This window comes from Triticum aestivum, chromosome 2D (genome assembly GCF_018294505.1).
Source record: "Triticum aestivum cultivar Chinese Spring chromosome 2D, IWGSC CS RefSeq v2.1, whole genome shotgun sequence".
NCBI lineage: Eukaryota > Viridiplantae > Streptophyta > Magnoliopsida > Poales > Poaceae > Triticum > Triticum aestivum.
The window spans coordinates 581,263,742-581,285,745 of NC_057799.1; the positions used below are offsets into that span (position 1 = coordinate 581,263,742).

The following is a 22,004-nucleotide window of genomic DNA, read 5'->3' on the forward strand; positions in this document are numbered from 1 at the left end:
GGTGATTGAAATTATCATTGATCAAACTTATGCACTTTTCTAGCATTCACACTTCATAAATTATTTCTTTTATCATTTACCAACTCGAGGACGAGTAGGAATTAAGCTTGGGGATGCTGATACGTCTCCAACGTATCTATAATTTATGAAGTATTCATGCTAATATATTATCATTCTTGGATGTTTTACAATCATTTTATAGCAACTTTATATCATTTTTTGGGACTAACCTATTGACCCAGTGCCCAGTGCCAGTTGCTGTTTTTTGCTTGTTTTTTACATCGCAGGAAATCAATATCAAACAAAGTCCAAACACCGTGAAACTTTTTAGAGAATTTTTATGAACCAGAACACCTAGGATGGGCCAGAGCAGCACCTGGGGGTGCCCCGAGGGGGCACAACCCACCAAGGCGCGCATGGGCCCCCTGGCGCGCCCAGGTGGGTTGTCCCCACCTCGGTGGCCTGATGCACCCCCTCTTCGCCCTATAAATTCACAAATATTCCAAAACCCTTCGGGGTTAACCTAGATCAGAAGTTCCATCGCTGCAGACCTCTGTAGCCACCGAAAACCAATCTAGACCCTTTCCGGCACCCTGCCAGAGGGGGAGATCATCAGCAGTGGCCATCTTCATCATCCCGGCGGCCACCATGACGAGGAGGGAGTAGTCCACCCTCGGGGCTGAGGGTTTGTACCAGTAGCAATGTATTTAATCTCTCTCTCATGTTCTTGAGATGTCACGATCTTGATGTATAGCGGGCTTTGTTAATATAGTCGGATCATATGGTGTTTTCTCCTCTCTATCTTGTTGTGATGAATTGAGTTTTTCCCTTTGAGATTTCGTTGTTATCGGATTGAATACTTTTATGGATTTGAGAACACTTGATATATGTCTTGCAATTGAATGCTCGTGGTGACAATGGGGTATCGTATTGATTCACTTGATATATGTTTTGGCACTCAACTTGCGGATTCCCGAGGTGACATTGGGGTAATCTGTGCATAGGGGTTGATGCACGTTCTTGCCTTTGTTTCCCCGGTAGAAATCTTGGGGCACTCTTTGAAGTTCTTTGTGTTGGATTGAGTATTATGAATATGTTTCTTTGGTGTTATTTTAGTACGAACTCTAGGATAGATCGAACGGAAAGAATAGCTTTGTGTTATTTTAGTACGAACTCTTGAATAGATAGAACGGAAAGAATAGCTTTGAGGTGGTTTTGTACCCTACAAACAATTTATTCCTATGTTCTCCACTAGGTATGAACTTTGGAGTGATTCTTCGTTGCACATTGAGGGATGGTTATATGATCCAATTATATTAGCATTGTTGAGAGATTGCACTAGCGAAAGTACGGACCCTAGGCCTTGTTTCTAAGCATTGCAATACCGTTTCTGTGCCCGTTTACTATTTGCTACCTTACTGTTTTTATTTATTCAGATTATAAAAATATATTTCATCCATCAATATTACACTTTTATCACCATCTCTTCGCCGAACTAGTGCACCTATACAATTTGCCATTGTATTGGGTGTGTTAGGGACACAAGAGATTTCTTGTATTTGGTTGCAGGGTTGTTCGAGAGAGACCATCTTCATCCTACACCTCCCACGGATTGATAAACCTTAGTTCATCCACTTGAGGAAAAATTGCTACTGTCCTACAAAACTCTATGCTTGGAGGCCCAACACGAGTCTACAAGAATAAATTTTGCATAGTAGACATCACTCATCACAGAAATCAGTTCCCCTGATGCCTACACCAATTAGCGAGGAAGTTAATGATGATGATCATGAAGCTTCGGATCAAGTTACTACCAAACCTCATAGGTCAACCAGAGTACGTTCCACACCAGAGTGGTACGGTAATCTTGTTCTGGAAGTCATGTTACTAGACCATGACGAACCTACGAACTATGAGGAAGCGATGATGAGCCCAGATTTCACGAAATGTCTTGAGGCCATGAAATCTGAGATGGGATCCACGTATGAGAACAAAGTATGGACTTTGGTTGACTTGCCCGATGATCGGCAAGCCATAGAGAATAAATGTATCTTGAAGAAGAAGACTGACGCTGACGGTAATGTTACTGTCTACAAAGCTCGACTTGTTGCGAAAGGTTTTCGACAAGTTCAAGGAGTTGACTACGATGAGACCTTCTCACCCAGAGCGATGTTGAAGTCTGTCTGAATCATGTTAGCAATTGCCGCATTTTATGATTATGAAATCTAGCAAATGGATGTCAAAACTGCATTCCTTAATGGATATCTTAAAGAAGAGTTGTATATGATGCAACCAGAAGGTTTTGTCGATCCTAAAGGTGCTAACAAAGTGTGCAAGCTCCAGCGATCCATTTATGGACTGGTGCAATCCTCTCGGAGTTGGAATGTATGCCTTGATAGTGTGATCAAAGCATATGGTTTTATACAGACTTTTGGAGAAGCCAGTATTTACAACAAAGTGAGTGGGAGCTCTGTAGCATTTCTAATATTTTATGTGGATGACATATTGTTGATTGGAAATGATACGGAATTTCTGGATAGCATAAAAGGATACTTGAATAAGATTTTTTCAATGAAAGACCTCTGTGAAGCTGCTTATATATTAGGCATCAACATCTATAGAGATAGATCAAGACGCTTAATTGGACTTTCACAAAGCACATTGTAGCAACCAAACCTCAAACAGTCTAGTCTCTGTGCATCAGTGTCATCCCTGGATCGGTAATGCTGACAAGCACAATACTTGAAGGATTTATAATAGAGTAGCAATCACACACTTATTACATCGGATAGTCTCAAGAGAGAACTTATTACAATAAATATGGCTTAAGGCCATCTAAATACGATAACAGCGGAAGGCTTGGAAGATAAAGTGAGTCCATCAACTCCAACGGCATCACCGAGTATAAGACCATGACCTATGGCACCTTACTCGTCGTCTGAAAAGTCTGCAACATGAACGTTGCAGCCCGAAAATGGGTCAGCACATGGAATATGCTGGGAAAGTAACACATAGAGAGTAATGAGCAGAATAATGGTAACACTACATGCATATTTGGCTGGTGGAAAGCTCTATGGTTACAATTTTTGCGAAAAGCCAATTTTTTCCTACAACAAAGGAATAAATTTTATTTAACTATTATGGTGGTTGTTAAACATTGAGAAGGTTCACCCAACTCAATCCCAATTAAGCAATCTTCATTAAACCCAACAAATTTAATTAAGTAACATGATGAGATTCACATGATAATCCAAGAACTAGATACTCAAGATGTCCATAACCGGGGACACGGCTAACCATGATTAGATTGTACACTCTGCAGAGGTTTGTGCACTTTTCCCCACAAGACTCGATCTCCTCCGTTTGATTTCTCGCACTACATGGTGTTTGAGAAACGGATGACCGAGACACAGTCTTTCAGAAGCGTTAGCACCTTACGATGGGTAGACAGTTACACCTACTTCCCCTACATCTGCTAGTCTACCACTATAAGAGTTCACACGACTTAATCAACTATGCTAGAGCCCATAATAGCTTGTGGCTGCACACGGAAGTTTCTAGCATGAATAATCTCATGATCCCTTTGAGCCTGGGTGACAGTCACTAGGAGAATCACACGGTACCCCGGGATTTCCAAAATAATCAGGCAACACTGGGTTCCCCAGGTGCCTCAATCCACCCAGATGTGTATTTAATTAGCCACCTTAAGTTAACCATTAATTAACAATCTCACATCTGTCATGTAATCACTCAAACCCAATCCACGTCTACTAGCATAGCATAGCAATATAAGCAACATAGAAGTAACTCTCAAAGGTTTGATAATAAACAGGGCAATAGGTACTACCTCATCTACTTCCCAAAACCCACATATTAAACAGTTCCTAACCATGCAATAGTTTGAGGGTTGATCTAATGCAATAAAACTGGGTGGTAAAGAGGTATGATCAAAGTGTTACTTGCCTTGCTGATGATCCGTGAAACCTAGAGACTCGTAGTAGCACGCTTCGCACTCCGGGTACTCTATCGTAAACAAACAATAACATACATAAGCAATCAAGCAAGGGTGCACGGGTAAAACTCAAAATAAGAGATCTAACCAGAAAGTTCAACTTAAGAACTCCGGTTTGCAAAAAGAATAAAATCGAACGAAGCAACGAAACTCAAAGTGCGAAAGAAACAAGCTTAGTTTACTAATCTGGACTTAAGTCAAATTTTACAGTAGCAAAAACTTGTTTAAGTTGGTTAAACAAAAATAGGGTTTCGACGAAACTCTAGGCGCGTGAATCGCCTGATTCCGATAAATGAGCGAAAAGTTATACTAAAACGAAAATCGTATCAGAAATCGCGATCAAAAATATTCACGAAAAATCCGAGAAAAGAAAACTGATGAACAGGCTAACGAACGAACGTTCCCTGTCTGCGGTTAAACGACGAAAACCATTCGTTAAAACGAACGTACGGACGAACGACCGCAAAATAACTAAACCGGAAAACCAAACCGATCTATAAAAAAAATAAACCATGGTTTTTATAAAAAAACCGAGCGGTTTTCTTAAGAAAACCGAGCGGTGGCTACCTCGGCGGGCGGCGGCGGCGGATGGCGGCTCCGGCAGCGAGGGGGATCGGTGGCGGGGTGGCGGAATGGGGCGCCGGCGGCTCCGGCGCGGGGCTCCGGCGGAGGCGGCGGCTCCAGCACGACGGCTCCGGCGGCGGCGTTGGCGGCTCCGGCGCGGGGCTCCGGCGGCGGCGGCTGGCGGAGCGGGGGCTGGGTCGGGCTAGGGTTAGGGTTTAGGTGGCGGCGGGCTTCGGTGGGCTAGGGGCTCGGGGCGACGCTATTTAAGAGGGCCGGCTGGGCGGACTCCTGGTCGGTTACGGCCCGAGTCGGTTTGACTTTTTTTTAAACAATTCCGACGTGCAGAAAAACAAAGAAAAGAAATACTAAACGGACTCCAAAAATCCCGAAATAAATTTTCCCCATCCTCTAAAAATAAGACGGACAAGACGAACATTTATTTGGGCCTAAAATGCAATTTTGAAAAATGCATATTTTTCCTAGGCAAATAAAATAGAAATAAAATCCGAATAAAATCAGATATTTGTTTTTAATATTTTTCCTCCTATATTTCATTACTTTTGGAGAAGTCATATTATCCCCTCTCATATATTTCGATATGAAATATTTTCAGAGAGAAAATAATTAAAACAAATGATCCTCGTTTCGATATTTGACAAAATTCAAATATGAAAATCGTGAAATCCCCAACTCTCTCCGTGGGTCCTTGAGTTGCTTAGAATTTCGAGGATCGCAAACTGAAATGCAATAAAATATGATATGCATGATGATCTAATGTATAACATTCCAAATTGAAAATTTGGGATGTTACAAACCTAACCCCCTTAAGATGAATCTCGCCCTCGAGATTCGGGTTGGCTAGAAAATAGGTGAGGGTGGTCCTTCCATAGGTCTTCCTCTCGTTCCCAAGTGGCTTCATCTTAAGTATGGTGGCTCCACTGAACTTTGCAAAACTTGATAACCTTGCTGCGGGTGACTCGGCTGGCAAACTCGAGAATCTTAACTGGTTTCTCCTCATAGGTCAAATCACTATCCAGCTGAATCGCTTCCAGTGGCACTGTATTGCTCAAAGGTATATTAGCCATCTCCGCGTGGCACTTCTTCAGCTAGGGTACGTGGAACACATCGTGAACTCCCGACAATCCTTCGGGCAATTCCAACTTGTAAGCAACTTCTCCCATACGCTCCAAAACTTTGTATGTTACTACAAAACGTGGCGCTAACTTTCCCTTAACTCCAAAACGCTTAACTCCTTGAACCGGGGACACCCAAAGATAAACTCGGTCTCCGACTTCGTAAACTGTCTCCTTGCATTTAGAATCTGCATAGCTCTTCTGCCTTGACTGGGCTACCTTGAGCCTATCGCGAATCAACTTCACTTTCTGTTCAGACTCTTTAATCAAATCTGGTCCAAACAACTGGCGGTCTCCAACTTCATCCCACAACAACGGTGTCCTGCACCTCCTTCCGTACAGAGCTTCGAAAGGGGCCATCTTCAAACTGGATAGATAACTGTTGTAAGAGAACTCTGCATAAGGCAAATTATCGTCCCAGCTAGATCCATAGTCTAGCGCACAAGCTCTCAACATGTCCTCCAGAATCTGATTTACTCTTTCAGTCTGTCCATCTGTTTGCGGGTGAAAAGTTGTACTGAACTCTAGTCTGGTTCCCAAAGTTTCATGCAACTGATTCCAAAACTTTGAAGTAAACTGGGTTCCTCTATCTGATACAATGGTCCTCGGAACTCCATGCAGACATACGATCCTGGTCATGTATATCTTTGCCAACTTAGCACTGGTGTAAGTGGTCTTCACAGGGATGAAATGAGGTACCTTCGTTAAACGATCGACTACAACCCATATCGAGTCATAGCCTGAACGAGTCCTGGGCAATCCCGTGATAAAATCCATGCCTAGCTTATCCCACTTCCATTCGGGTATCGGCAATGGTTGTAGCAATCCTGCTGGCTTCTGATGCTCTGCGTTCACTCTCTGACATACATCACAAACTGCTACATACTCCGCAATATCCTTCTTCATTCTGGTCAACCAGAAACTATCCTTTAAATCCAGGTACATCTTGGTATTTCCTGGGTGAATCGAATATGGTGAATCATGGGCCTCTTGCAGAATCAACTTCCTGATCTCCTGATCATTGGGCACATATACGCGGTCCTCAAACCATAAGGTATCGTGCTCATCCTCAGAAATCCCTTGGCTTTTCCTTTACTCATCCTTTCCTTTATCTCGGCAATCTCCGTGTCCGTCTTCTGAGCTTCTCTGATCTTATCCATCAAAGTAGACTGAATCTCCAATGCTGCTACAAAGCCTCTTGGAACTATCTCCAAATGCAGTTCACGAAGATCTTCGGCTAACTCCTTGGGTAACTCTCCGGTCATGAGGGTGTTGACATGGCTCTTGCGGCTCAAAGCGTCAGCTACTATGTTAGCCTTCCCTGGGTGATAATGCAATCTCATATCATAATCCTTAATGAGCTCTAGCCATCTCCTCTGTCTGAGATTCAGCTCCTTCTGTGTGAAAATGTACTTCAAACTCTTGTGATTCGTGTACACCTCATAATGGTTTCCGATGAGAAAATGTCTCCATGTCTTCAACGCATGCACTACGGCTGCTAACTCCAAATCATTTGTAGCATAATTCAACTCATGGGGTTTAAGCTGTCGTGAGGCATATGAAACAACTATTCCCTCCTGCATAAGCACTGCTCCAAGTCCTCGACGAGAAGCGTCGCAATACACTTCATAATCTTTGCGTTGATATGGTAGAATCAACACTGGTGATGTAACCAAGCGTCTTTTCAACTCCTGAAAACTGGCCTCACATTCCTCCGTCCAATTGAATTTGGTGTCCTTCTTCAACAATTCCGTCATAGGCTTTGCAATCTTTGAGAAATTCTCAATGAACCTCCGGTAGTATCCTGCGAGTCCAAGGAAACTCCGGATCTCTCCAACTGACATGGGTGATTCCCAACTTGTTACAGTGTTAACCTTGGTGGGATCTACTGCTATTCCTTCTCCGGATATAACATGTCAAAGGAATCCAACTTCCTTTAACCAAAACTCGCACTTGCTGAACTTGGCATATAACTAATGTTCTCTGAGCTTTCCAAGTACCAAACGCAAATGCTCCTTATGCTCTTCTTCATTCTTCGAATAGACCAGAATATCATCAATGAACACTACGACGAACTTATCCAAAAACTTCATAAACACTTTGTTCATCATGTTCATGAAATAGGCAGGTGCGTTAGTCAGGCCAAATGACATAACGGTGTACTCATAAAGCCCATACCTTGTGGTAAAAGCTGTCTTGGGTATATCCTGCTCTCGAATCTTCAACTGGTGGTATCCTGATCGCAAATCAATCTTGGAAAATACTTTAGCTCCTTGTAGTCGGTCAAACAGATCATTGATCATCGGCAGTGGGTACTCGTTCTTGATTGTTACTTCATTCAATCCACGATAATCAACAACCATCCTCAACGATCCATCTTTCTTCTCCACTAGAAGTACTGGTGATCCCCAAGGTGACGAACTTGGGCGAATATATCCTTTATCCAGTAACTCCTTAATCTGCTTCTTAATTTCCTCCAAATCCTTTGCGGGCATTCTGTACAGTCTCTTAGATATTGGCCCTGTGCCTGGCAAAAGCTCAATCAAAAACTCAATGTCTCTATCCGGTGGCATGCCTGGCAACTCTTCTGGAAATACATCCGGAAATCCTTCACCACTGGTACTTCCTCATGTACAACTCCTGATAAGGAATTCACTTGAGTCCTCTTCGGCACATGCCGGGATACATACTTAATCCTTCTTCCTTCTGGGGTAGTAAGCAAGATCGTCTTACTGGCGCAATCGATGTTTCCTCCATACATCGATAGCCAATTCATTCCCAAAATCACATCCAAACCTTGCGACTCCAAAACTATTAGGTCTGAGGGGAAAACATGCCTACCTATGGCCAATGGCATCTGAAAACATCCTTGGCTTGCCATATACTCTGCTCCTGGCGAGCTTACTAACATAGGTGTTCTAAGAACATTGGTGGGCAATTTATACTTATCAACAAATCCCCTTGATATGTATGAATGTGATACACAAGTATCAAAAAGAACGATTGTAGTAAACGACTTAACCAAAAACTTACCTATTACTGCATCAGGCTGGGCTTCTACCTCCTCCACATTAACGTGGTTCACTTGTCCTCTGTTGAAAGGGTTCGGCTTCTTCCCCGAGCTTCCATTGCCATTCCCATTCTTAGCTTCAGGACATTCATTGGCATAATGTCCAGTCTTCTGGCATTTGTAGCAAGTGACGTGGCTCAGATCCTTCTTGGTTGGGGTTCATGGGTTGGAACGGTTCTGTCCGTTGCTTCCTCCATTCCCATTGCCATTCTTGGGGCCACTATGATTGTGTGAGCTCCCTTCATTGTGATTGTGACCTCCGTGGTTATGCTGAAGGTGTCCTCCCGAGTTCGGGGTAAAACGAGGCTTCTGATGAGCTCCTGTACTGTACTTTCCTTGTCCATACTTCCTCTTACGGCTCTCAATCTGCTGCTGCTGCCCTTTAATCACGAGAGCTCTGTCTACCAACTCCTGGTAGTTGTCAAAAGTTGCCACCATCAACTGCATGCTCAGCTCATCATTCAGTCCTTCCAGAAACTTCTCCTACTTAGCTGCATCCGTAGCAACGTCATCTGGGGCATAACGTGCTAACTTACTGAAATCCTCCACGTATTGGCCAATGGTACGTCCTCCTTGGCGTAAGGTGCGAAACTCACGCTTCTTCATGGCCATAGCTCCTGCTGAAACATTTGCAGTACGGAAAGCTTGCTGAAACTGGTCCCATGTGACAGTGTCAATGGGGTGAGTGGCTGTGTAATTCTCCCACCATGATGCTGCGGGTCCATCAAGCTGATGTGCGGCAAAACGCACTCTCTCCGCATTTGTGCATCCTGCAGTGGTCAACTCCCTATCAATCTTGCGAAGCGAATCATCTGCAACAATCGGCTCGGTGCTGCTGGAAAACACCGGCGGATTCAGCCTAAGAAAACGGGCTAAGTGGTCAACTGGTGGTGGTGGTGGTGGGTTGTCGTTGTTGTTGTTGTTGTTGTTGTTGTTGTTGTTGTTGTTGTTGTTGTTGTTGTTGTTGTGGTTGCCTTAGTTCTAAACTAGCACTTGCATCAGGGCATTCTGCTGCTGAATCAACTGAGTGATCTCCGGTGGGAAAACAAATCCGGTGTCGCGTCTCAGAGGCATCTGATGGGTTTAGAAAAGATGAGAAAATAGGATAGAATGAGATCTAGTGGGAAAACACTACCCATATGCACATGAGACAAACACAATCATATCACTCCAATCAATTCAAACAAGGCATACAATCGATCTAACTATCGTTACAAAGTGCTTGGACTATACTATATACATGGTGGAATACTACTACTGATATGGTGGTCGATTAGAAAAATTGATCGGTCGAAGACTCCATGATATCTGCTCCAGCTTCATCAACATAGTCATCATCGCTATCGTCAGGGTCCAAGTCGGTGTCGTCGATGATGATATAGTTCTCCAGGCAAGTGGAACTGTCATCTTCTCCTCCTGGCGCAGGGTCTCCCATGAAAACTCCTAGCTTCTTTGTCAGGTCGCCATTCTTCTCTACTAGTGCGATGATTTCCTCCATATAATCTTCGCATGTAGCCTTGAGTTCTTCCTCCAGCTCCGTGATCCTTGTCATTGCTTTCTTCAAATCCGCCATGCCTGCGCACATCTGGTTCTCCTAGCGTCGAATGTGTTGGTTTAACTCCTGGATGAAAGAGGCAATCGATCTATCCTTCTTGGTGCTGATCATCTCCCATTGCTCGTCTCGGCGCCCACAAATCTGGTAGATTGTATCCTTGAGGTCATTGTGGTAAACTTCTCCAATGCATCCCATGGTAATGTGAGCTGCCATACTCTTTCCTAGACTCTAGGTTGGTGCATCGAAAGAAAACTCTATGGGCTCAGTGATTGGCGTGAACATCCTTCCTGGAACTTGAACTTGAATCATCCAGCACTCCTCTTCTGGTAAACTGGCATTGTAGGTCCCGGTGAAGCTTGGTATTCCGATGTTCAGGTACCTAGTAACTTCCTTCAAGTGTCGTCCAAAAGGTATATCCTCATCCGGTTCCGCGAACTTGTTCCATGCATCCGCCATCCTAAAAGAGTGGAAGAAAAGAGAGGAGTCAGAAATGAGAAGAGAGTAGTGATCTAGGGCTTTAGCTTAGTGGTCGTGTCCTACAGTCAGCGTGTGCTCTGATACCATCTTTGTAGAAACTAGACCTCAAACAGTCTAGTCTCTGTGCATCAGTGTCATCCCTGGATCGGTAATGCTGACACGCACAGTACTTGAAGGATTTATAACAAAGTAGCAATCACACACTTATTACATCGGATAGTCTCAAGAGAGAACTTATTACAATAAATATGGCTTAAGGCCATCTAAATACGATAACAGCGGAAGGCTTGGAAGATAAAGTGAGTCCATCAACTCCAACGGCATCACCAAGTATAAGACCACGACCTATGGCACCTTACTCGTCGTCTGAAAAGTCTGCAACATGAACGTTGCAGCCCGAAAATGGGTCAGCACATGGAATATGCTGGCAAAGTAACACATATAGAGTAATGAGCAGAATAATGGTAACACTACATGCACATTTGGCTGGTGGAAAGCTGTATGGTTACAATTTTGCGAAAAGCCAATTTTTTCCTACAACAAAGGAATAAATTTTATTTAACTATTATGGTGGTTGTTAAACATTGAGAAGGTTCACCCAACTCAATCCCAATTAAGCAATCTTCATTAAACCCAACAAATTTAATTAAGTAACATGATGAGATTCACATGATAATCCAAGAACTAGATACTCAAGATGTCCATAACCGGGGACACGGCTAACCATGATTAGATTGTACACTCTGCAGAGGTTTGTGCACTTTTCCCCACAAGACTCGATCTCCTCCGTTTGATTTCTCGCACTACATGGTGTTTGAGAAACGGATGACCGAGACACAGTCTTTCAGAAGCGTTAGCACCTTACGATGGGTAGACAGTTACACCTACTTCCCCTACATCTGCTAGTCTACCACTGTAAGAGTTCACACGACTTAATCAACTATGCTAGAGCCCATAATAGCTTGTGGCTGCACACGGAAGTTTCTAGCATGAATAATCTCATGATCCCTTTGAGCCTGGGTGGCGGTCCATAGGAGAATCATACGGTACCCCGGGATTTCCAAAAAAAACAGGCAATAATGGATTCCCCAGGTGCCTCAATCCACCCAGATGTGTATTTAAGTACACCTTAAGTTAACCATTAATTAACAATCTCACATCTGTCATGTAATCACTCAAACCCAATCCACGTCTACTAGCATAGCATAGCAATATAAGCAACGTAGAAGTAACTCCCAAAGGTTTAATAATAAATAGGGCAATAGGTACTACCTCATCTACTTCCCAAAACCGACATATTAAACAGTTCCTAACCATGCAATAGTTTGAGGGTTGATCTAATGAAATAAAACTGGGTGGTAAAGGGGTATGATCAAAGCGTTACTTGCCTTGCTGATGATCCGTGAAACCTAGAGACTCGTAGTAGCACGCTTCGCACTCCGGGTACTCTATCACAAACAAACAATAACATACATAAGCAATCAAGCAAGGGTGCACGGGTAAAACTCAAAATAAGAGAACTAACCGGAAAGTTCAACTTAAGAACTCCGGTTTGCAAAACGAATCAAATCGAACGAAGCAACGAAACTCAAACTGCGAAAGAAACAAGCTCCGTTTACTAATCTGGATTTAAGTCATATTTTACAGTAGCAAAAACTTGTTTAAGTTGGTTAAACAAAAAGAGGGTTTCGAGACGAAACTCTAGGCGCTTGAATCGCCTGATTCCGATTAACGAGCGAAAAGTTATACTAAAACGAAAATCGTATCAGAAATCGCAATCGAAAATATTCGCGAAAAATCTGAGAAAAAGAAAACTGACAAACAGGCTAACGAACGAACGTACGCTATCTGCGGTTAAACGACGAAAACCGTTCGTTTAAACGAATGTACGGACGAACGACCGCAAAATAACTAAACCGGAAAAACCGAACCAATCTATAAAAAAATAAACCGTGGTTTTTATAAAAAAACCGGGCAGTTTTCTTAAGAAAACCGCCGGCGGCGGCGGCGAACTCCGGCGGCTACCTCGGCGGGCGGCGGCGGCGGATGGCGGCTCCGGCGTCGAGGGGGATCGGCGGCGGGGTGACAGAACGGGGCGGTGGCAAGACTCGGCGGTGGCGGCGGCTCACGGAGGCGCGGGCGGCGGCTGGCGGCGCAGGGGCTGGGTCGGCCTAGGGTTAGGGTTTAGGTGGCGGCGGGCTTCGGTGGTCTGGGGGCTCGGGGTGGCGCTATTTAAGAGGGCCGGCTGGGCGGAGTCCTGGCCGGTTACGGCCCGAGTCGGTTTGACTTTTTTTTAAAACAATTCCGACGTGTAGAAAAAGAAAGAAAAGAAATACTAAACTGACTCCAAAAATCCCGAAATAAATTTTCCCCGTGCTATAAAAATGAGCCGGACAAGATGAACATTTATTTGGGCCTAAAATGCAATTTTGAAAAACGCATATTTTTCCTCGGCAAATAAAATAGAAATAAAATCCGAATAAAAACAAATATTTGTTTTTAATATTTTTCCTCCAATATTTCATTATTTTTGGAGAAGTCATATTATCTCATCTCATGTATTTTGATATGAAATATTTTCTCAAAGAAAATAATTAAAACAAATGATCCTCGTTTCGATATTTGATAAAATTCAAATATGAAAATCGTGAAATCCCCAACTCTCTCCATGGGTCCTTGAGTTGCTTAGAATTTTGAGGATCACAAACTGAAATGCAATAAAATATGATATGCATGATGATCTAATGTATAACATTCCAAATTGAAAATTTGGGATGTTACACACATACCTTGAAACAGTTTTGAAGAAGTTCAAAATGGATCAGTCAAAGAAAGGGTTCTTGCCTATGTTACAAGGTGTGAAGTTGAGTCAGACTCAATGCCCAACCACGGCAGAAGATAGAGAGAAAATGAAAGTCATTCCCTATGCCTCAGCCATAGGTTCTATCATGTATGCAATGCTGTGTACCAGACCTGATGTGTTCCTTGCTATAAGTATAGCAGGGAGGTACCAAAGTAATCCAGGAGGGATCACTGGAAAGCGGTCAAGAACATCCTGAAATACCTAAAAAGGACTAAGGATATGTTTCTCATTCATGGAGGTGACAAAGAGCTCGTCGTAAATGGTTACATCGATGCAAGCTTTGACACTAATCCGGATGACTCTAAGTCGCAAACCGGATACGTAATTATATTGAATGGTGGAGCTGTTAGTTGGTGCACTTCCAAGCAGAGCGTCGTGGCGGGATCTACGTGTGAAGCGGAGTACATAGCTGCTTCGAAAGCAGCAAATGAAGGAGTCTGGATGAAGGAGTTCATATCCGATCTAGGTGTAATACCTAGTGCATCGGGTCCAATGAAAATATTTTGTGACAATACTGGAGCAATAGCCTTGGCGAAGGAATCCATATTTCACAAGAGAACCAAACACATCAAGAGACACTTCAATTCCATCCGCGATCTAGTCATGGAGGGAGACATAGAGATTTGCAAAATACATACGGATCTGAATGTTGCACACCCGTTTCTAAGCCTCTTCCACGAGGAAAACATGATCAACACCAAGACTCCATGGGTGTTAGAATAATTACTATGTAATCTAGATTATTGACTCTAGTGCAAGTGGGAGACTGAAGGAAATATGCCCTAGAGGCAATAATAAAGTTGTTATTTATATTTCCTTATATCATGATAAATGTTTATTATTCATGCTAGAATTGTATTAACCGGAAAGTTAGTACATGTGTGAATACATAAACAAAACTGAATGTCCCTAGTATGCCTCTACTTGACTAGCTCGTTAATCAAAGATGGTTAAGTTTCCTAACCATAGACATGTGTTGTCATTTGATGAACGGGATCACATCATTAGAGAATGATGTGATGGACAAGACCCATCCGTTAGCTTAGCATTATGATCGTTGAGTTTTATTGCTATTGCTTTCTTCATGACTTATACATGTTCCTTTAACTACGAGATTATGCAACTCCCGAATACCGGAGGAACACGTTGTGTGCTATCAAACGTCACAACGTAACTGGGTGATTATAAAGATGCTCTACAGGTGTCTCCGAAGGCATTTTTTGAGTTGGCATAGATCGAGATTAGGATTTGTCACTCTATGTATCAGAGAGGTATCTCTGGGCCCTCTCCGTAATGCACATCACAATAAGCAATGCAAGCAATGTGACTAATGAGTTAGTTACGGGATGATGCACTACGGAACGAGTAAAGAGACTTGCCGGCAATGAGATTGAACTAGGTATGATGATACCGACGATCGAATCTCGGGCAAGTAACATACCGATGACAAAGGGAATGACGTATGTTGTTACGCGGTTTGACCGATAAAGATCTTCGTAGAATATGTAGGAGCCAATATGAGCATCCAGGTTCCGCTATTGGTTATTGACCGGAGATGTGTCTCGGTCATGTCTACATAGTTCTCGAACCCGTAGGGTCCGCACGCTTAACGTTCGATGACGATTTGTATTATGACTTATGTGTTTTGGTGACCGAAGATTGTTCGGAGTCCCGGATGAGATCATGGACATGACGAAGAGCCTCGAAATGGTCGAGAGGTAAAGATTGATATATTGGACGAAGGTATTCGGACACCGGAATAGTTTCGGGAAGGTTCGGGTATTTTTCGGAGTACCGGGAGGTTACCGGAACCCCTCGGGGAAGTATTGAGCCTGGAAAGGAGAGGAGGGCCGCAAGGGGTGCCCCCCCATAGCAAGTCCGAATTGGACTAGGGATGGGGCGGCGCCCCCCTCTATCCTTCTCCCTCTCCTCCTCCTTCCCTCTCTCCCCCTCTTGGAAAAGGAAGGGGAGTCCAACTAGGATTGGGAATCCTAGTTGGACTCCCCCTATGGCGCGCCCCTCCTTGGCCGCCGGCCTCCTCCTTGCCCTCCTTTATATACGTGGCCAGGGGCACCCAAGGACACAACTGCGGTGCCCCCCTACATAGTTTACCACCTCGGTCATATTGTCGTAGTGCTTTGGCGAAGCCTTGCGCGGATCACATCACCAACACCATCGCCACGTCGTCGTGCTGACGGAACTCTCCCTCGACCCTCTACTGGATGAAGAGCTTGAGGGACGTCATCGTGCTGAACGTGTGCTGAACACGGAGGTGCCGTACGTTCAGTACTTGGATCGGTTGGATCATGAAGACGTTCGACTACATCAACCGCGTTACTAAACGCTTCCACTTTCGGTCTATGAGGGTATGTGGACACACTCTCCCGTCTCATTGCTATGCATCACCTAGATAGATCTTGCGTGATCGTAGGATTTTTTTTGAATTACTACGTTCCCAACACTGGCGCGTGCAGAAGCCCGACGGCGGCGTGGTGGACGCCTTCTGCGCCCAGGTTGGCGTGCCCCGCCGCTTCCTCAAGGTGTGGATGCACAACAACAAGCACCTCGGCAAGACCTCAGCCACGTCCCCGCAGCCGGTGCCGCCGCTCCACCACGACCCTAGTCCTCCTCCCCACCACCACCAGCACCAGCACCACCTGCCGCCGCCCCACCACCAGCAGCAGCAAGGTGCATGAGCGAGCGGGTAGCAGCAACACATGGCCGCGAGCCGGGCGCAGCCACGGTGCCGTGCGTGGAGGAGTCCAGGTGCCGAGCGCGCCCATGGTCGCCGGGTGCCGGCGGTGGACATGATGGGCAGAGGAACCTCCGGCGCGCTCAACGTGTTCGACGAAATGAGATGTCAAACCAAGTGGGTGTTAAGCTTTGTTGTTAACTCCTAATCATATGCATGTACACAACCAGACACCGGGTGAAAATTGCATCTCGATGACAAGACCACTAATGCAGGCAACCAACCAACTGGTCATCTATGTTTTGGTCCTGTTTTTCCTTACCGAGTCCCTGCTCAGCCAGGCCCGATGGAGAAAGTAACCAAACACGCCTGTTGTGTCTCCGATGAGATTGGATGCGTGAAATTGACTGACATGGCGATGGGTCAACGTTGATGATGCCCCGAACGTCGAAGTCAACCGCGGTGACCGAAGGTAGTGGCGAGGATGTATTTACACACTCAACGGTAACAAGCGCCCCAGTAAATGCAAGTAACATTTATACTGGAGATGCTCAATGCATTTGTTTGTTATGTGACGCTTCTCTAGTTCAGGGGTAAAAAGATGAAGAAAAACTTCCAAGCGGCTAGGTCTGCATTTCCAAGCGTCTGCCATTCCAAATCCGCGTCCACTTCAACTCGGCAGCCATGGCGTCCCACCCGCCGCCGCTGGCGCCGGAGCACCCTATACCACCCGCTCCCACCACCATAAGTGCCCTTGACGATGACCAGCTCCGAGAGATCTTCCTCCGCCTCCCGGACCTCCCTAGCCTCGCCTCCGCTGCCTTCACCTGCCGCACATTCCTCGGCGCCGTCCGTTCGTCCTGCGCCTTTCGCCGCAGCTTCCGTGCGCACCACGCGCCCCCGCTCCTCGCTCTCTTCCTCACACACTACATGCGCACGGTACCTACCTTCCCCGCCTCACACCCTCCTACTGCCGCCAGATTCAGTCCCCTCCGAGACGATGACGCTTCCGAGTGGGGGGTCGATTTCTCCGATCCTTCGATTGCGTACGATGAAGGCTTCATCGCTCTCCAACATCGGAGCACCAAGCAGGAAGTTTACTACAACCCCCAAACGATGGTTCTGTTTCTCCACCCCCAGGAACACCATGACATGCCCGACGGCACCACCCTTGAGTTCCACACACTCTCCCTCGGAGAGCATCAGAGGCTGCCCCGTGTGGTCTCTGTCCGTCATGACTACTCGCGGCCTTGGGCTCGCGTCGCCGTCTTCTCACCGGACACCATGGAGGGGCAGATTTTCCCGGAGACCGCCGCGCTGCTGCCTGAGGGATTCAGGCGTACAACCCGCACATTGGTGGATGGGTTTATCTGTTGGCAATGCGAGTCTGTGGGCGGGGCATCTCTCAGCGAGTACATTTTGGTGCTCAACACAGATACCTTTCAGTTCTCTCTAATAGATGTGCCGCCGCCCTTGAGAGTGGCATACACAGAATTTAGGATGGGTCAGACCAAGAATGGGAGGCTCTGTATCGTAAATGAGAAGGAATACACACTTTCTATTTGGATCTTGACAGACAGTGATGACGGCGTCCAGCGATTTGTGCTGCACAATACGTTTCTGTTGCACTCTAGCTTTATGAGGTCACAAACTGTTCAGTGGAAGATACAATCTCAGTGCGGCTTATGACGGTTTTCATTGGTTTTGTGTACCTTCTATTTCCCCCTGGAAGAATTCCATGGATCAGTTCAAATCCCCTGAGTGGTTCATGTCCTTCTCTCTAGAAACAGCGGTGCTGAACCAGCATTTTAAGAATAGAGAGCAACTTCCCTGCCCTGTCCATCCCTACTTGGCCTGGCCTCCTTTGGTATGCAGCATGGTGAGCCTATTCTTGTGTGACTGTTGTGCTAATTACTCCTTTTTATGTTTGGTCCACTGATTGCATGCAATGAAGTTTCCTAAGAGGATTGGATTGTTGTACTGCTGTGAAGATATGCTATCGGTTTTAGTCCAAGTAACATGTCTTATTTACATAACTCATAGTAGCAGAGCTGGCAACGCTTTCCCATTCCTTCAAAACAATATTAGACAGCCTCAACTACTTGTAGATTACTTCAAGGATGCAAAATTGTCAGCTTCTAGCTTGAGGGTTTCTTCAGATTATGTTATAGCATTATGATATAAAGCTCCACATATATAATGTATAACTAGTATATGGATAGAATAGCTTGATTTTTCAGTAGTGTTCAAATATTTGGAGGGTTTCTGCAGATTATATGATAGCATCATCATAAAGCTCCACATACATAATCTATAACTAGTATATTAATAGCTAGAATTTTCAATAATGTTAAATATTTGGATTTCCCTCTTAGCGGCGCGCCATACTGGAACCCAGGTGTGGTGTTAAATGGGCAAGGGCCAGGCCGTCACCCCCTTGGTGGCGTGTCTTATCTTGATCTGGGTATAGTGATAAGTGAGCAAAGATCGGGTTGTCGCATCCTTGGTGGTGCGCTACATCGACGCCCAGGTGTAGTGAAAAATGAGTAAGGGTCTTCGCATTTGATTCGACTAACGTGGAGGGTAAGGAAGCTAGTAGAGCCTAGTAGGATCTGCTTCGCTAGCTGGAACGTAGGGTCCCTGATGAGTAAGTTACGGGAGTTAGTTGATTTTGTGGTTAGGTGAGGTGTTGATATCTTATGAGTCCAAGAAACCAAATGGAAGGGACAGAAGGGGAATAAACGCGCCAAAGTGACTAGAACAAAGTGGTGGAAGCTCAAGGGGGAGGCAAATCAGGCTTTCAAGGAGAGGGTTATTAAGGAGGGCCCTTGGAAGGAAGGAGGTGATGCAAACAATTTGTGGATGAAGATGGTGACTTGCGTTCGCAAAGTGACTTTAGAGGAGTTTGGGGTGAGCAGGGGAGGTAGAAGCAAAGCTAAAGATACCTGGAGGTGTAACAATGATATCCAGAAGGCTATTAAGCAGAAGAAAGATTATTTCAGACACCTAAACTTGGGATAGGAGTGCTGACAAGTACAAGGTAGAGAAGTACAAGGTGGCAAAGAACACTACAAAGCGAGCTGCGAGTGAAGCAAGGGGTCGGGCATATGAGGACCTCTACCGGCATTTAGACATGAAGGAAGGTGAAAGGGACATTTATAAGATGGCCACGATCCGAGGGAGGAAGACGAGGGATGTCAACCAAGTCAAATGCATCAAGGACGGAGGAGATCGGCTCCTGGCGAAGGACGAGGAGATCAAACATAGATGGCGGGAGTAATTTGACAAGCTTTGAAGGGAGAGAATGTGAGCTCTACCATTCAGCTGGTGACTCATGTGATGATACAAACATGTGTTTTGTGTGACGAATCTAGGAGTCAGAGGTCAGAGAGGCTTTACGAAGGATGAAAGGAGGCAAGGCGATGGGCCTTGGTTGTATCCCCATTGAGGTGTGGAGAGGCCTCAAGGACATAGCGATACTACAAGATGGCTAACTAAGCTTTTCAACCTTAATGTTGGGGCAAACAAGATGCCCGAAGAATGGACGCGGAGTATATTAGTACCAATCTTCAAGAACAAGGGGGACGTTCAAAGTTGTACTAATTACCATGGAATTAAGCTGACGAGCGATACAGTGAAGCTATGAGAGAGTCTAAGAAGAATGACAAGCGTGACCAAAAATCAGTTTATTTCATGCCTGGGAGGTCAACCATGAAGGCCATTTTCTTTCTCTTTTTGCATTTTGCTGTCTTCCACTTCAGCTTTAAATTTGCATCTTATTTAATGAATATGTGTTGCATAATTTGATGCCAGTGAGAACTGGCACTATTTAATCTCTAGCATGTTTCTGGAGGGATGCAAAATATATGTGTTCCCTAGGTAAATATTTGTCTCTTATAGTAGTTAATCCATCTGGAGTCCAAATAGTCCATGTTCTTTAGAAAAGGAGTGTCCAAAAACAGTCAGACATCTTCCAATCTGTTTCCAAAACAGCAAACATATTCTACTTTGTTTCTTTTGCTCTTGAAACCTATTATGGGTGTGTTTTTAATCATTGAATCTTAACTGATCATTTCTTTTCTTAAATCTTAACCATTTTTCCTATTGTTCAATAAAATAAAAATAATAGTTTGATAAATTTCAGTTGGATAGAGGAGTGTGTATCTTATAGATATTGGTTTGGTTTCTAATTAGGGATGTTAAAGCCAATTAAACATTCACCGCCCATTAACTCCGTTACTTTTTTCAACTGCTTTCATTTTATAATGATAGTAGATTTTAAAAGTTCTAGATGGCAGTGGTGAGTGGCGTACGGTATCTTATTTCACTTTCATTGCTTCTGTTAAAGCTAGATAATATTATCTGTATTACTAGAATATATTGCGTTGAACATATTTGTCTATACAAAGTTACAAACACTTGAATTCTTTTTTACACCGAATTCCCTTTTTGTCACAGGAGGATTCAGAATCTGAAGTTACTGGAGACGGGCTTGGAGATGTTGGTCCTGAGAGCACAGAGAAGGCTTCATCAGCCCCTATAACAGCATTACGATCATTCAAAGAAGCTTTGATTAAGGACGGTGAAGTAAATGTTGCAGAGATAGAGGCCTTCCTACTTTGTATTGACGTTGATGATGAGAACTCTCTGGTGAGGAGAATCACTGCCTTGGATGAATTGTTGACAACTGTGAGAGATCGTGTCTTGAGGGTGGCAGACCTTGAAAATGAATTCTACGAACAAAAGACGGAGAGCTGGTGGCAGATGTGCAAGGGGAAGCTATGGAGAACATTCTTCGGTAGGTGAATAAACATGTCTACCAGGAGTAAGTGAGCTCTTGTTGTAATGCATTGGTACTTCCGTTTTTAGATGTTGTAATGACGGTTGTTGTAATGCGTTGGTACTTCCGTTTTTAGATGTTGTAATGAAGGTATGTGTTACGTTTCATTTACGTTAACAGTGATGGCTGTAATGATCATCATTATTTTACTAGTATTCAGTATGACTGGTTTCATGTTAATGATGCGTTGTCTTACAGATGACACGTAGGTAAAAACGGACAAGCATAATGTCCCAAACTGCTGCGCCTCTTCATCTCTTTCTAATTGACAACATGCAACTATTTTATCAGTTGTTTTTTTCTCTTAGAAGTGAATTTATTTTGGGAAAAATCATATATATAAATAAATGTGTGTGACTGTTCTATGTTGCATAATACTCCCTCCGTAACTTGTAACTTAATATCAGACGTTTCTTTTGACACTGTCATGGACTCTGAAAACGTCTTATAAAAAGTTACATAGGGAGTAATAACTAATATGGTAACTTTTCTTAGCCCTTCCCTTTCGGCCAGATGCTTGTATTGTGAAGTACTCCGTCTGTCTCATAATATAAGATAAGATTATAATAACATCTTAGGACAACGGGAGTACCTTTTAAGTAGGTAATGTCAAGCTGTTTCTTAAGAAGATCTTTCCCCTTTTAGCTTCAATAAACTTTCCAGTGATAGCCCAAGTTGGATGTTTTTTTATGGTAGCCCAAGTTGGATGATCATATAACTTCGATGTGCTAAGATGCCGGTTGATCACTATAGCAATGCCTCTTTTTAACCTCCAAATGTTGGGAGGCCCGCAACATG

The 22,004-nt window shown here is 44.3% G+C and overlaps 1 pseudogene; it reads left to right on the forward strand.

The window, feature by feature from the left end:
- The first annotated feature begins 17,050 nt into the window (after nucleotides 1-17,050).
- LOC123055971 (uncharacterized) lies at nucleotides 17,051-21,172 on the forward strand (annotated as a pseudogene).
- The last annotated feature ends 832 nt before the right edge of the window (nucleotides 21,173-22,004 follow it).